Genomic DNA, 16,374 nt, shown 5'->3' with positions numbered 1-16,374 from the left:
CTAAACATCCTAGATAATCTGGCTTCTTTTGAGACTAGTCTAAAATCACTTCTACAGGGAACCTTTTCTGATTCCCTTTCACTGTTAATTGATTTCCTTTTGTAATTATCTCCTTTTCACATTGTTTATAGCTTGTTTGTAATATAGTTGTTAGTGTATTGTCTGCCCAACTAGACTGTGAGATTTTGGGGAGCAGGAAATATCTTTTGTCTTTGTATCTGCAGCAATAAAGATATAGTCTGACAAAGAGTATTAGCAATTTATAAATGCTTGTTGATATGTGGATTTGAATTGAATATAATTTTCCTATATTGTATAAAAAAAATAAAGTGTCATCACCTATTTTTTTTTTTTTGCTTTTTGGAGGGCAATTAGGGTTAAGTAACTTGCCCAAGGTTACACGGCTAGTATTTTTGTGTGGGTGTTAAGTGTATGAGGCCAGAACCGAACTCAAATCCTCCTGACTCTGGGGCTGATGATCTACTCACTGTGCCACCTAGTCGCCCCAAATCATTGTTCTTTTTTTTTTTTTTTTTGCTTTTTGGAGGGCAATTGGGTTAAGTCGCTGGCCCACAGTCACATGGCTAATAAGTGTGTCAAGTGTCTGAGGTCACATTTTAATTCAGGTCCTCCTGACTGCAGGGCCAATGCTCTATTCACTACGCCACCTAGCCACCCATCATAAACTATTATTGTGGAAAAGATGGAGAGAAGCGGACCAGATAATAATACAGTTAGTGGTTTCAGAAGTGGTTTCATGTTTGAATTCAAGTGGTTAATAGGTAGTGGCAACTTGGCAAGGGGTGTTCAGTAGAATATGCTAGGGATCCATATTTTACTTTCTAATATTTAACAGTTGTTTCAGTGACTTGAATAATGGCATAGATCATCATCAACGCTCATCAAGTTTAAAAATGTTACAAAGTTGAGTTAAGCAATTAACCTAGTAGATGATACAATTGGTATGTGAAAACATCTTGAAAGGCTAGGAATTACTTGAAATTGAATAAGGCAAAATGCAACAGGCATTAATGTGATTTCTTTTTTCTCAGGTAACAAAATTGATTTCACAAGTACAAGATGGACTATCTTCATTAGATAGATGTCCTGAAATATATATAGATGTATATTTAGATATGAGTTATTATTGTGATGTTGCACCCCAACAAACTAATGCCATTTTGTACTTCATTAAGAAAGGCTCAGCTTTCAGGAACAGACATATATTAGTCCCACTGTCTTCTACCCTTAACATACTTGTTTGCTAGAATTGTTTATAGTTCTAAATACCAGCATTTAAGAAGATCATGATGAACTTTGATAACCTTCAGAGAAGGCAATCAGCATGCTAAAGCACCTTGAGTTCCTATTATTTAAAGATCGTTTGAAGAAACTGGTTTAACCAGGAGAAGGGAAAACTCAGGAAGTACCAATAGCTGTAATTTAGCATTTCAAAGGTTGTCATGTAGATGAAGAGTCAGACCTTTATTTTTGCTCACAGATGGAAAAATAGCAAGAATAGCAAGTGATATATGGAAGCTACAAAAATACAAGTTCCAGTTATATGTCAAAAATAAAATCAAAATTAGAAGCCAACACCTTCCTAGATATTAGAACTATCCAAGACAGAAACAGCCTGACTTAAAATAAATATTGTTTCTTATCTTTGGTGATCTTTAAATAGAATTGTTTCTATTACAAAAAGTTTCAGCACCTACAATTTTAGAGCATTGCATAAAGCCCTGAGAAGTTAAGCGATTCAGTCAGGATCACACATTCAGTATGTATCCAAGGTATGTCTTCCTGCCTATGAGACTAATTCTCTATTCATTTCACTACATTTCCTTTCTGTAATTCCACCCATGCTATAGAAGCCAGTGCTCATATCTTCTTAGATTTGGGTTATCTGGAAAGTAGAAACCTGTACACATATACACACACACACACATATCCCTTTTTATAACATTAGTGCACTCTCTAAAGAGACTTTCTTTTAAGGGATATTACCTTAGTGGCAAATGATCTGCAATTTAGAACCTTAAAGATTTGTCTGCTCTTAGACAGATCAACATGCCAAAGGTTGTATGTTCATTATGTGTCAAAGATGAGGCAGATCAATTTGTTAAAATAGATTAATAGATAATAGGGAGAGAGAGAAAGAGAAAAAGAGATAGAGATGAAAAAGGAGAGCTAGTTTAATCATAAACATATATGATGTATGTGTGCATGTATATAAATACATTTATACTTACACACACATATATCATGTGTATGCTTATAAAGAAATAGAGATAGATGAGCTATAGATAGATATGTAATTAGATAGATAGATTCATACATACATACATACATACATACATACATAAATGCAATATGGAAACCCCTCTGATTCTTTTTAGATTATGAGGTTAATGCTGAAAAGGACATTGGGCATCATTTAATCTCACCTGTTCATTTTACAAATAAAGAAACTGAGGCCTAGTGTGGTAAAGCAACTTCCTAATAGTAATAATGCTAACAAGCAGAGGGAGTGTTATTTGAAACAAGACTTCTGATAATATAATGAGGGCTTTTTCACATTAGACCACGTTGTGATCAGTGTGAATCTGAAGTTAAAGTACTATGTTGAGGTCACGAGTACGTGGGCCAGCTCTTCATTTTAACAGAAGTCAGAGTAGGAATAGCAGACAATGTCCTGGAGGTAATACATGTTCAAATGATGTCTATGGCCCTTTCTAAGAGACTTTGAACATGTGTCTTGGGGGCAGGTGGGTAGCACAGTGAATAGATGTAATGCCAAGCACAAGCATCCACAGAGGTTCCAATTCCAAGCATAGTAAACTCCATTTATTCAGTAACAAATTAAGGGAAAACATTCACAGAAAATCAAAACACAGCATTCACCAGGTGTAACTCAATCATTTAGTAAGTGCTCAGTTCAATCACAAAATACAAAGGTCAAAGTACTCCACCCCTGGATCGCACATTCATTTATTCACTCACAAAGTCTTCTCTCTACTCAATTGGAGATTAGTTTCCAATCATAAACAAAGTACATTTATTTGGTCAGTCACAGAGCACAAAGGTCAAACGTTTTCCACCCCTGGATCACAACAGAATTACCATATCATCAGTTACCACCAAGCACCCTTTCAAAGGCCAGTAGAAAACAGAAAGGTCATCCACTCCTAGGTCACAACTAATTTAGAATATCAGCACAGCATTCAACGTCCAAGATGTTTTTTCTTCATCTTGACCCCAGGCAACTTCTCAGCAGTTTCTTTTTCTGGGAAGACAAAGCTTAACAAAGACACAATAACATTCAAACATATTGCTGGCATCCTCTTCAATTCACTTTCCATCTGTGAAATCAACTTGTGCCCAACAAGGTCAGAGGCCTCTATCAACAAATGATTCTGACAAAGCAACATCAAAACAGACAGACAAAATACCAACACCACAGTCATGCCTGCTCAGTTCTTGGCAACTCTGGGTGGCAGGTCTCAGAAGTGCTGGAGAGCCCCAATTGGCCCTCAACCCAGGCAACTCCAGCTGGCAGTTCTCTCTCTCTCTCTCTCTCAGCAACTCTGGCCCATGGTAATTCTCTTTCTCTCAGAATCCTCATTCCAGGAAGTTCTCTATCTCTCTTTCTGCCTACATGATGCTGCTCTCAAAAGTTCTTGTGGCCTCTCTCAGCTTAGGCCTCTCCCTATACACAACACCAGCTCCTCCCTATTCATCCCCCTCTTGTCATGCCAGCAAGTCCATTCCTCTTGTGGGATTCACAAACTCTGAATCTTAACACTTAACCTGAAAACCAAGACAATACAAGGGGATCTTTAAATTCCATTACCATTACAATGGATCACCAGCCCTAGAGTCAGTAAGGCCTGAGTACAAATTCAGCCTAAGGCATTTGACACATACTAGCTGTGTGACCTTGGATAAGTCACTTAACTCCAAATACCTTTACATCCTGCCTCCAAAAAAAAAGAAGAAAGAAAAAACAGTCTGAAAGGTTTTCAGTATGTTTGTTTTGTTTTGTTTTATTCTCAGCTTCTTCTATTGTAAAATTTGAATAAGTTGGTCTTTAGCTCAGATCTTGCAGGGTTATTGTGAGGCTCAAAGGTAATGATGAATAGAATCAGTTTGAAAATTTATCATTATCTTTGAATTTTCAGATGTTCATTGAGACAAATGGTAAAAGATGATTTTTTTCCCTTACCCCCAAAAGGATTTGAGGTATAGAAATGTATTTTTTTTACTAAAACTTAAATTACTGACAAATTGCTAGACTTCATGAAATAATTGATTGACAGACACTTAATAGAATGCAATTTAGGAACTTACCTACTTAGAAGTAAATTTTTCTTTATAAATAATGAAGAAAACCAGATTAATTTCATTTTGTTATATGACAGTGACTTGGTAGATCAAAGAGAAGCAATTGATTAAATATATCTTGACATTAATAACATTTTTGATGCCTTCCCATATGGCATGATCATTATCAAACTAGGAAAATATGTCAAGTAACATACTTTGTGAGATGGGTAGAAAAATACTTGATAAGCTATGGGCACAGTGCCAATAGTGGGAGGAGAGGGGAAGGGAAGAAATCTAGAGGTACATACAGTACAAATTGCTATTCCATACAAGCTTGAGAACAGTGTTACATTATTTTTATGAATTGAAGAATCTCAAAATTGAAATCAACTTTATAAGCCACCTAGTTTAATCTGTCCTCAAACTTAAACAAATATTTCTGTGTTTTATGTGTGACAATTTATCCTCTTATTTTTGCTTGATAAAAATTCCAGTTTTCTTCTCTGTTCCCTAAATTCTATATCTTTTGGTTGGCCCATGAAATGCACTCATACTGTTCTTTCCCATACTGTATGACAATATTCATCTTTCAGAAACTTCTTCTTCCTCAAACCATTACCTGATGCATCCAATCATTACTGTTATTTCGTTGTTCAGCTCTGTCACTCATGACTAACACTTCATGAGCATATTTTGGATTTTCTTGGAGAAATGACTAGAATGGTTTGCCATTTCTTTCTCCAGCTCAGTTCACAGATGAAGAACTGAGGCAAACAAGTTAAATGACTTGCCTAAGGTCTCATAATTAGTAAGTCTTTGAGGTCAATTTGAATTCAGGAAGATAAGTGCCACCTAGTTCCCCAGTTAGTATATTCTACCACAAATGAACTAATCTTTGCTTATTTGCAAATAAGTAGAATTATTTGAATACAAATTTGTTTTTATCTTTGTGTTATCATAGTAGCATAGCATAGCAGTAAACCATTGTTCTATGAACAATCATCCAATGTATCAATGGATCTTTGACATCATTGAAGTGTTATCTCCTTCTATTATACAGGTTAAGCCACATTCAGACTTATCTTTTTCCCCTATCTTACAAGTACTTCCACACTTTATAAGGTGAGATGCACCCACTTTTCAAAGAGTTTTCCCCGTTTTTTGACATCCAAATGATAGCAGAGAGTAGAAAATTGGAATTGTCATGATTTGGTAATCTCTCCCATTTGCTGTGTAATAGCTCACCACCTTATGCAAACATCCCTCTTTACCACCTACAAACATGCTTGGTGCACAGTAGGCCTTTACTACATTTTAATGATTATTTATCGAATCCTACCATCTTTTATATTATTTTTATTTTTTTTTTCTTGTTTGGATTCTTTGCATCATGGGAAGCTCTAAACAAAATAAGGAATTTTCCTAAATAGCAGAATAAGAAGATATTAAAGGTTGACAAAAATATCTAACAACCTAATGCAAGAAGTCTAATATTACAAGATAATTGGAGGAAGGGGAATGATTGAGGATTAAGTATATCTTGTTGAATGATAAAAGTCAGCCTGCTGACCCTACTCTAAGTACAGAAAACAAATAGTTATGAGAAAGAAAAAAGTAACTTCCTTCTTGAATATTTGCTTACACTCATGGGAGATTTCAGGAAAGGAGAGGGATGTTTGTTCTCTCCCCCCTCCCACAGGTTGCACAATGATTTCAGAGTAGAGCCACAAGTTAATGTATGATGGCACTCAACAAAGACTTAGAGTTGAGTCAAGGTGTTAACTAGAAGAGTGTTTGGTTCGTCGGTATGAGACCAAGCTACCTGGGAAATGGAACACCTTAGAGCTGAAATTCTAAGGAAGCAGACTTGTGGAAGATATTTTTGATTTCAGAGTAAAGATTCTGCATATTTTGGGGAAAAAAAAAGAGAAGTAATAGCTTACTTCCAGATTTCAGTATGTCCAGAAGAGCCATGACCCTCTTATTAATATCACAGCCAGATTGGAGGGAAGAGTGAGAGGACATCAGCAGCCTTGCTACATCATAGATTTATGTTTCCCCTCTCCAGATATGATTTTACCCCATCTATTTACTACTTGTGTGCCTTTGCACTTATGAACTCTATGTGTAACCACTCTTTCTAGTGATGTTCTATATATATATATATATATATATATATATATATATATGTGTGTGTGTGTGTGTGTGTGTGTGTGTGTGTGTATGTATACTTACATAAAGAAACAAATGCATAAATATATATATATGCATGTATACACATATCTATTTCCTATGGATCATACACATACACACACGCATATGCACACACACATATGTGAAATTGTGCCTCTATTTTATAGGAAGATGTTTTGTTTCTACTATACTTGCTATGACATTTCAGTGAATGTCTTTCTTTTGATTTCTGTCTTTTCTCTGACTAAAGACAAGAAAAACACAGCACTGGGTTCTCACGTGTTACAGATTTAAGGTAACAGATCCATAGGGTATCTTGAATTTAAGGGAGTTACATAAAAGCAAATTGATCAGAAAATGTAAATGTATATCCCAGAGACGATGTTACATTTAAAAAAAAAAGGATTTTGCAGCTAATCCTTGTCCCCCTGCTCACCATGAACCTCCTTCCAATACCCTTTGGCTGAACTTCAGGGTGAACTATTTTGTAGACCTTTAAGCTTTGCACACAGCAGGTCCTTAATTCATATTGATTGAATTTAGATTAGATTATTGAATAAAAAAGAATTAGCATTAAGAAGAATGTCTTGCTATTACAAAATGTATATAACTATGAAATAATGTACCAGTTTTCATATTTGAAGAATTTGGCACAGATCTTCAGAATTTATAAGGTATTATTTATTTTTTGTTTGTTTTTACCCAGTGCTGTCAGAATTGTCGAACAATTGTGCTCTACCAATGATATACAACTTGTCAGCACTGCAGTAGATGCTTTAACCCAATTAGTTACTTCAATTAAAGCTGCTCTTTATAATAATTAGATTAGAGTTATACAGTCTGAGACTCAATCTGGCCCTGTCAGTTTAATGTTCTTTTTTAAATGATTCTAACTCCAAGGATTACTCCTTTCCTTCAGATACCATCACAGTTTTTACGCCTTCCAAAACGGAGCTCTAGATATTCTGAATTTCCTTGATCTGTCCATGTCTATCTTTTTTTATGTCTATATGACACATTTGTTCTAATTGAATTAAAGACTTCTTTTTTAATTTTTATTCTTCTTCCTCACTACTTTATTTGGAAGATATTTTATTTCAAAGCCCTCATTTTTTAAGAGAAGATTCTATTCCAATTAAGTATGTTTTACAAGATCCTACAGTTAAGCAGCAGAATAGTTGACATTTGATGTCAAGCTCTTTGATACCAACCACAGATTACACTCTATTAAATAATACTGCCTCCTATTTATACCACAATTCCTTTAACTTATTTGGAACTTTCACAGCATTGTAAATTTAGAGTTAGAATGGAATGTAAGGGTATCCAACTCAATACTCTTATCTTTAGAAGAAAAATATATTAAGAATTATTATTACTATTTATTGCTTTTTGGAGGGCAATTTCGATTAAGTAACTTGCCCAAAGTTACACGGCTTTTTGTGTGTGTGTGTGTGTGTGTGTGTGTGTGTGTGGGTGGGTGGGTGGGTGTGGGTGTGGGTATAGTTGTTAATTGTCTGAGGCCGGAACCAAACTCGGGTCCTCCTGACTCCAGGACCGGCGCTTTACTCACTGTGCCACCTAGCCGCCCCAAGAAATATTATTAATCAAAAGTTATTCATTGGGCAGCTACAATTAAACAAAGATTTTTCTGGGAATATGGAATACAGAATTAAAATTATAATACTGGCTTTAAGAAATGTAACATTCCATTTGTAGTCATTGAGATTTGAGACACCACACACATAAAGATATATACATATATTATACAATTAAAATAATGTAAAACAAATCCAAAAAAATTTTGGGGGGAGTCCCTATCATATGGAGAGAACAGGAATGGCCTTAATGAGAGATACCAAGTGAACTGTTTTTTTTTTTTTGAAGGAAAATAGGAGGAGGAAAGGAAAAGAGAAAAATACGTGTATGACTTTGTGATAGTCTATTTAAAGACCAGGGTTGTAAGATATTATGTTTGAAGATCAGTAGAACAAATGGGTACAATATCACACAAAGATTCCATTTACCCTCTCTTTGCCTTTGTACTACCCATTCCCATATTTGAAATTCTCTGCTTCCTCAACTCTTCCTTTCAATTTCTCTGTCTTCCTTCAAGACTCAACTAGTATTAGACTTTCTTCAGGAAGTCTTTCATGGTCCCCCACTTGATCAGCCTATCTATCCCTTTCCAAATTGCCTTTCATCTGTTCTATATAGATGTTATATGATTTAAATATTTGCATATTGTTTCCCTCAGTAGAATATAAGTTTCTTGAGTGCAGGAGTTCTTTTTACTTTTCTTAGCACTCATGTATTAGCACTGTGTCTACTGTATTAAAAGTGTTTAATACATATTTTAGAATTTATTATTTATTTTAATGTTATTTTCATTTTTGAGTTCCAAATTCTCTCCTTCCTGCCTACCATCTCACATACCTACTGATAAGGCAATTTTTAATGTAAAATCAATTAGAACATTTTTCTATACTAGCCATATTTTCAAAAAAGCAAGAAAAATAAAGAAATGGAGAAATTATGTTTCAATTTGTGCTTTTAATTCATCAGTTTTCTATATGGAACTGGGTGACAATTTTCATCATGAGTACTTTAGAATTGTTTTTGGATGATTATATTGATCAGAGTAGGATGCAGAGGCAGGCTCTGAAGGCGCCTGATCAACTCGGAGGCCAAGTCTTCCCACCAACCACAAGGGCCACTACCAGGCCCCTCACCAAAGGGCTGGGACTGGAAAGAGCAAGGTAAGAAACAAATGCAGAGGCCCCTGTCCTGGACAGCAAACACTCCTGGGGCTACCACTTCATAGTCCAGAAATTAAAAAAACAAGCCCCTTTCAAGACTTCCAAAGACCAGGATGACAGAGTGAACCTCACTTGCTCCAAATCCCCCCTCTGACCCTGAAAACATAGTAACTCTTGCCCCAGGGCAAAACCCTCTGCAGTAAAGGCTTGGGATCCTACAGGATGGGCGTGGCTAGGACCCTGCCTCAAAATGGGTAGAAAGCAGACTACAAAGCCAAAGACTCTGGAGTCCTACTATCCTCAGAGGGAGGAACCAACCTCACAGGGAGACAATGTGGACTCCACACCCACAGCTGAAACATCAACAGGGAATGGGTCCCAAGCACAGAAGGCTCTCCTAGATGAGATCAAAAGGAACTATATTGATCAGAGTAGCCAAGTTTTTCGTAACTGATCATCATGACATTATTGCTGTTCTGTATACAATGATCTCTTGGCTCCTTTCACTTTTATTTTGTTTCAATTCATGTAGTATTTCAAGATTGTTCTGATACCATCTTGTTTGTCATCTCTTATACTACAATAACGCTGTATCAAAATTATCTGTCACAACTGGTTCAGCCATTTACCAACTGATCAGCATCTTCTCAATTTCCGATTCTTTGCCACCACAAAATAAAAACTACACTTTTGTAGGTATACAACATTTTCCTTTTTCATCTCTTTAGGATATTGTCCTAGTAGTAGTATTGCTGGCTCAGAGGATATGCACAGTTTTTGTTGGCTTGTTTGTTTTTTTTAGCCCTTGGGGCACAGTTTCAAACTCCAGAATGATTGGATCATTTTCATCTTGGTACCAACAGTGCTTTCACTTTCTATTCCCCATCAGTCTCTCCAACATTTGTCATTTTTGATAGGTGTTTTAATTCGCATTTCTCTAATCAATAATTATTTGTATCTTTTTATATGATTATAGATAGTTTTAATTTCTTCTTCTGAAAACTGCCTTTTTATATTCTTTAACTATTTTTCAATTTGGTAATGGCTCTTATTTTTGTAAATTTGACTCAGTTTTTTAAATTTTTTTTTAAAGCAATCGGGGTTAAGTAGCTTGCTCAAGGTTACACTGCCAGTCATTTCTGGGTTTGGTGCTAAGTATCTGAGCCCAGATTTGATCCCCAGGTCATCCCAACACTGGAGCCAGTGCTCTTACTCGCTGAACCACCTGGCCACCCCTAATTTGACTCAGTTTTGTACTCAGTATTTTGTTGAGAAAAGAAAACTTTATCAGTGAAACTCACTATAAAATTTCTTATTACCTTATTGTCTATAGGACTTCCTAACATTATATGGTTTCCATAAAGAAATTTTAGTTAAGCCTATTTTTGTTTTGCTTCATCTGAGATCACAATTGTCACCTCTGTTTTTGTTTTGTTGTGTGTTTTTTATTGGGTGGGGGGAGAGGGAGTTGTTCAGGTGAAGTGCTATATATTCTACTATAGCACTTTCTTTTACTATATACTATAGCTCTTATTATGTCTTTCTTCTTCAATTGGGTCTGATATAAGCAACAAAGATTTGAATTCTTGGGCCCTAATCCATTCATCCAAGTCAGTTTTAGGGGTGAGTTCATCTTATTCACATTCACAAATATGATTATTAATTCTGTATATCCCTCTATTCCATTTCTGCTGTTTTTTCTTCTCTCACTATTTTTTTTATCCTCTTCCTTCTCAAGAGTCAATTTTTCTTCTAACCATTGCCTCCTTTAATATACCTTAATTTTTATCATGCCACTTTTTCTCTTATCCTCTTACCCTCCTATTTCCTCATTTGGTAAGTAAAATTGCTGTAGGAAGTTGTGTTAGTGTGTGTGTGTGTACACATATTATATACACATGCATATGTATATACACATGTGCATATGTGTGGTGTGTATACATATATGCATGCGTGCATATATACAAACAGATGTACATACTTCCCTATTTGAGCCAATTCTGGTGTGAGTGAGGTCCATGTGTTTCCTGCCACTTCCAAATTTTCTTCTCCATTGTAAAAGATCGTTCTTGATTGCCTTTTTTAATGTGAGAAACTTTTCCCCGTGCTACCTCTCCCTCCTTCTCCCAATGTCTTCTTCTTTCTCAAACTTTTACTTTTTTGCAAATTATGCCAATATTATTAACACATCCTCATAGTCTATTTGTATAAACTCCTTTTAACTTTCCTAATCATATTAAAGTTCTTAGGAGTTTCAAGTATTATCTTGGCATATAAGAATGTAAATAATTTAACTTTATTGAGTCTCTTATGAATACTTTAATGTTTACCTTTTTACGCTTCTTTGAAATCTCCTGTATGAATGTCAAATTTCCTATTCAGCTCTGGCCTTTTCATGAGAATGCTTTAAAGTCCTCAATGTCATTAAATATCTATTTTTTCCATTGAAGGAGTACATTAAATTTTGCTGGGTAAGTTATTTTTTAGCTGTAATCCTAGCTCTTTTGCCTTCCAGAATATCATTTCACAAGCCCTCCTCTCCTTTAATGTTGAAGCTGCTAAAACTTGTATGATACTGATTGTGGCTTGACAATATAGAAATAGTTTCTTTATGGCTAATTGAATTACTTTTCTCTTTTACCTAGGAACTCTTGATTTTGGGTATTATATTTCTTGGAGTTTTCATTTGAATATCTTTCAGAACATGAGTGGTGAATTCTTTCAAATTCAATTTTACTCTCTCTAAGATATCACCAGTTTTACTTCATAATTTCATGAAATATGATGTCTAGGGTCTTTCTTTGATAGTAACTCTCAGGTAGTCCAATAATTCTTAAATTATCTCTCCAATCTATTTTTCATTTCAGCTGTTTTTCCAATGAGAAATTTCACATTTTTCATTTGTTTTAATTCCTTTGACTTTTTTATTGTTTCTTGATGTCTAATGGAATCATTGGAGTACACTTTCCAAATTATTTGTCTTTTAATTTAAAATGTATAATCTATTTTATGTATTTATGAAGTTTTTGTGTTTAACTCATCTGAATTTCTTAATTTCAAATAATTCCTTTTATTTCTTTGTTTATAGTTTTCAGCATTCCCTTCTATAAGATTTTGAGTTCTAATTTTTCTCCCATTCCCTCCACTCCCCTCTTCTAAAGTTGGTATGCAATCTGATATGGGCTGCACATGTACAATTATATTAAACATATTTTCACATTAGTCATGATTTTTTTAAAGGAGAGCCAAATAGAAAACCCATAAGGAAATTTTTTTTAAATGCTTTAATTTTCATTCAGACTCTATAGTTCTTCCTCTGGATATGAATAATACCTCCCATTATGAGTCTTTTGGAGTTGTCTGATACTTGTATTACAGAGAAGAGTTAAGTCTTTCAAAGTTGTTTATTGCACAATCCTGCTGTCACTATGTACAATATTGTCCTGGTTCTGCTCACTGAACTCAGGATCAGTTCATGCAAATCTTTCCAGGATTTGCCTCCTTATTAATATCTTCCCTATATTATGATCTGTTTACAACTACAGATTAAAATTGTCACATTATTCATATTTGAATCCTATTATAGTAACTCAGAGATATTCCAGTATTAATCTATTAATTAACAGCCACATGCTCATCATGCCTTATATAACTATAGTATTCTGTTATATTTGTATACCATAACTTATGCAGTCATTTCCCAATTGAAGTGCATCTACTCAATTTCCAATTCTTCCCCCAACCTAAAGAGATTCTACACGTTCCCAATTCTAATTTTGAAGAAATTATTATTTTCACTGAGATGTTTGTACCTCTTTTATTTTCTTAATTTGACCAATTTTACCTTTTAAAAAGATCTTTTTTTTAGTGAATTAAACCACTTCCTATTTCCATTCAGCCAATACTAAACCTCTTTTACTAAGATTTTAATTCTCTTTCCATATTTTTTTTTTCATCAGTTCCATTTATTTCTCAAATTTTTCCTCTACCACTTTTGTCTCTTTTGTTAATTCATCCAGGAATTCTCATTATGGTTGTTTCTAATTAGAATCTTTCTTCAAAGCTTTGCTTGTATCTATTCTCACATTGTTGTCCTTTACTAAGTTTATTTCTTAATCTTCCTTGCTAACACAGTATTTTTTAGAGTAAAATTCTTTGTTCTTGTTGCTTGCTCATTTCCCTAGTCTGTTTCTTGACTTTGAATAGTATATTAAACTTTGTTTCTCACCTAGAAGCCCCATACTTCAGACTTTTTCATTTTGCTGTTTTAAGAGTTAATTCTGGCCATATTCAAGTTTTTGTTGCTTGCAAGTTGGTGTGATTCTAAGAGTGGTATGGTCACAGCTCTCACGGTCTTCATGCAGATCTTAATCCAGTTATGGGTTCTGCTACTTCTCTTTGTTTTGGAAATGTGAACAGGGGACCTCCTCTCTTTTGATGGACTCCCAATGATCCTCTCCACCCTAAAAGTGACCTAGAACTGAGCATGTATAATAGAGGTGCCATTCAGTGTTAGCTGATTTATCTTTATTGAGATAGCTGAACAGTGTGGCCTGTTATCTGTTTCTGAGCAGTTTTCCCCTTTTCTGGGTCTAGGCTGAGAACTTCCAAAACTTCTGCTACTACTGCAGCCACTGTTGTCACTGCAGCATGTGTGGGCTATGGACAAGTCTACACACCCGTGTCCCAGAATTATGCTTCTAATCTCTTAACTTCTAAGGGTGGAACATCTTTCATCACAACCTTTTGTTGATGCTGCCTCTCCAAAATTTGATTTGAGAAAATATTTTAAAGATTTTTAAAGGGAAATATTGGGAGAGTTCAACTGGATGCCACTGCAAAAATTGATTTGGGGAGTTATTTTACAATTGTTTTGGGGAGAGTATTGGTAGAGTTCAGCTAGGTGACTTCCCCTAATCCCCTATCTTTGTTCTGTCCCCAAAAAGTACACCTTGATTTAGTATAAGTTAACTAACACTAACACTATATTATAGTATATATAGTAAATTTCTGATCATATACATATACTATTAGTATTACTACTATTATATTATATATTCTATGTTTCTGATCATATAAGCAAACATTTTTAATTGTTTTATTATTTTATTTTTACACAAACAATGATATTGTAGGAAAATGTATTTAGATAAGAAAAGTAAGTGGCCTCAAAGACAATGAATGTTTAAAAATAAACTTGATAGACAGGTTTTAGAAGTCATATTCCCCCTCTGAAAGACTTCAAAATCTAGGTATCTATTTTGACTTAATACTGTGAGCTTCAGCTCTTCATCATTAACTCTCTGTTTGAAATTTCTACCCGCATGTCCATGGACATATTAAACTCAATATTCCACAGTAAAACTCATTTAATTTGCTTCAAAACTCACATCATTTTCAAACATTTGTATTTCTAATCAATGCAATGCCATCCTTCTTTATCCAGGCTCTCAAACTTTTTTCAACATTTAACTTTCCCTTACTCCTTGTATTCAACCTGAAGTAAAATGAATAAAGAAAAAAATGAAGCAATATGAATCTATTAAGCACCTACTGCATATCAGGCAATGAAGTTGCAAATAAAAATAATGAAATATCCAGAATAAATCTGTTGATTCTACCTCCTCAAAATGTCTTTCATATCTATGTCTCTTTTGATCATCTTTCATGGGCTCTACCTTAATACAGGCCTTCTTCACCTTATAACTGAAATATTGCAGTGGCTCTTTATTTGCTTCTCTTCTTTAGTCAGGGTCATAAGATCTTATCATCTCTATTGATTGCATGGTGCAAAATCTAAAGTACTGAAGTGTGAGAAATAAGACCTAGAAAGTAGAATCCCATTTCATACTCCTTGAAAAAAGAAGGGCAGGGGTATATATACGTTTGCTATAATAAAGAGTGAGTTTTCATTTGAAATAGTTTTCCTCTTATAAAATAATGAAAATTGATAAGATGTTTTAAATATGTGACTATAATGCATCAATATGAAGCCACTATCAGGTATTTGCTGTATGTCTGAAACCCTAGAATGTAGTTACTTTTAATTTATAAGAAAAGGATAAATGACCTGTAAATTTTAGGAGAATATGTGAAAGTTACCAATATTCAGGTTTTGGTTAGTGAAATTTTGCTATTTGAGGGAAACTCTCTTGGAAGTATAATCTGTTATTGTTTTGAAGTTGATTTTAGGTAAGGTTTGTTGAAGAATTATTAAGCCAAAGAATTAATCAGTTAAGGAGGAAGTTCTATGTGTTGCAGGCTGAACTGACTCTGTTCTGCCTCTGGGAATAGTTGAGGGTTCAACCTTGTTGTGGCTTAAGATAGTGTCCTCTTGGATTAGTTTTCCAATTGTTTTATTTCCTTTTTGAACAGGAAATTACCCTACTGCTTAATCCTTAGCCTGACTTTGGATGCCCTGTGAATAATGTGGAGCTTTATTAATTTGCTATCAGATATGGTTAATGTTTAAAATCAAACAGAGCTAAGAGAAATACTTTTTTTTTCTGATTATGGTATTTGTCAGGTCAGACGTTGTCCTTGAGAGGATGAATCTTGAAATTATTGTTACTATGTTACTCCTTTGCATTTCATAACAAATGTCTATAATTATATCAAGTAAGCAGCATAAATTATGTAAGTACAATATTATGGTTATTATTTAACAGATTAATATTAGAGAATCTCTGAATTACTATAATAGGATGCAAGTATGAGTAATCTTAATTAATTTTAATCTGTATTTATGATCAAATTATAATATAATGAAAATACCTTCATAAGGAAAGAAGTAATAAATTAAAGAATAATACTATTTTTCTAATTAAATGTAATAGTAAATTTTGAAGAAGCAACAGGATTAGAATGCTTAAGAACTATATACATATTTATAGGATTGTGTTTCCAATGTATCTACTATGGCATTTCAGGCTTTGATTATGCTTTAATCTTAAGGTTGGATTAAGGACTTTACATTTAAAATTACACTCTGGTAAATGGAAAGAAAGTCAACTTATTTTCCCATTTTAAAGTATCTGTCTAATAATTTTAAGAAATAGAAAGGTTCACTTTATAAGTTAGACACTCACAATTTTTA

This window comes from Petaurus breviceps, unplaced genomic scaffold (genome assembly GCF_028583685.1).
Source record: "Petaurus breviceps papuanus isolate PSGF00001 unplaced genomic scaffold, PetGlider_PUasm1.0 139, whole genome shotgun sequence".
NCBI lineage: Eukaryota > Metazoa > Chordata > Mammalia > Diprotodontia > Petauridae > Petaurus > Petaurus breviceps.
The sequence above is the reverse complement of the archived record's forward strand: the minus strand, read 5'-3'. Positions refer to the sequence as shown.